The 1110-nt window shown below is 31.1% G+C and overlaps 1 long non-coding RNA gene across 1 annotated transcript; it reads right to left on the bottom strand.

Moving 5' to 3' along the window:
- Nucleotides 1–345: 345 nt before the first annotated feature.
- Nucleotides 346–869, bottom strand: LOC112464337. The gene is made up of 3 exons (XR_003041906.1): nt 785–869; nt 639–702; nt 346–396 (listed from the first exon to the last, which is right to left on the bottom strand). It is a non-coding gene; the product is annotated as an uncharacterized LOC112464337 (long non-coding RNA).
- Nucleotides 870–1110: the final 241 nt, after the last annotated feature.

The raw sequence follows: 1110 nt of genomic DNA, 5'->3' as shown, positions 1-1110 counted from the left end.
GCTCACTATTACCTCCTATCACCTATAACAATAACGCAATATATTAATTACTGCACTCTTATAAGATAAAACCGTTAGATATAATCAATAAATAATTATCCTTACAGAGCTAAGCAAAATGTCAACGACAAACCTTATGCTAGAAGTAAAAAGACTACGTAATTTTGCTTATCGCCTGGATTTAGACGAAGCTAAGGAAAGAACACGCGGCAAATACTTGAATATACTTAAACAAAAATAATAAAAAAAAAAAAAAAAATTTTTTTATAAAAAGGGGAGAGACTAAGATTTTATGAATAAATGTAGTAACGATAGAAATATAGCATTAACTTACTTTTAATTTATCCTCATCATATCCGTCCAACGAAATCACGGTGACAGTATAGATAACCAGCCCTATAATAAAATAAGAATAACCTATATTAATAAATACCCTAATAAGTAACATAAGGAATGAACATTGAAAACAAATATGCGCGTCTATATATGTATGCAAGTACAAATATACATGTGTATATACCCAATAAAATAAAAAAAAAAAAAAAAGAGAGAGAGAAGAGAAGAAGAGAAAAAAAATATATTACTAATCAAATCTATAGAACTACTTAAGCACATTGCTAAACAAATGGAACTATTACCTCGATTTACATAAATCCATCTGCAGCAACACAGCTCTTACACTGCCAAGCACATTTTAGAATCCTGTAATAAAAATCACATAAATAATTAATTATCTATAAATATAATCATACTCTATACGACAAAACCATAAAATTATACTTACTAATAAAAGTTCGGGGACCGAACTTCCCTAAGGAGGGAGATGTCACGTCTGACGGTATAATCACCGCTATATTCCAACCGCACAAATTTTTCGATTTTCTAGAAGTCCCCAGCATCTGAAAACAACATTATAATATAGCAATCATTCTTTAAATTAACTGTCACAACAAACACTCAGCTGATGCGAACACGCGTTCTTAAAGTAGTAGACATAAGCATAGAGAACATGGCTGCCTTAAGGTACCCTTTCAAGCTTAAGCCCCATTTGCATGAATCACACTATAAACTTTTGGACAATTGCTTGTTAAAATTCCCCAGAGTCACTAA

Source organism: Temnothorax curvispinosus, unplaced genomic scaffold (genome assembly GCF_003070985.1).
Source record: "Temnothorax curvispinosus isolate PA1 unplaced genomic scaffold, ASM307098v1 QBEX01014107.1, whole genome shotgun sequence".
NCBI lineage: Eukaryota > Metazoa > Arthropoda > Insecta > Hymenoptera > Formicidae > Temnothorax > Temnothorax curvispinosus.
Note: the sequence above shows the minus strand (reverse complement) of the source record. Positions and strands in the feature narration are given on the sequence as shown.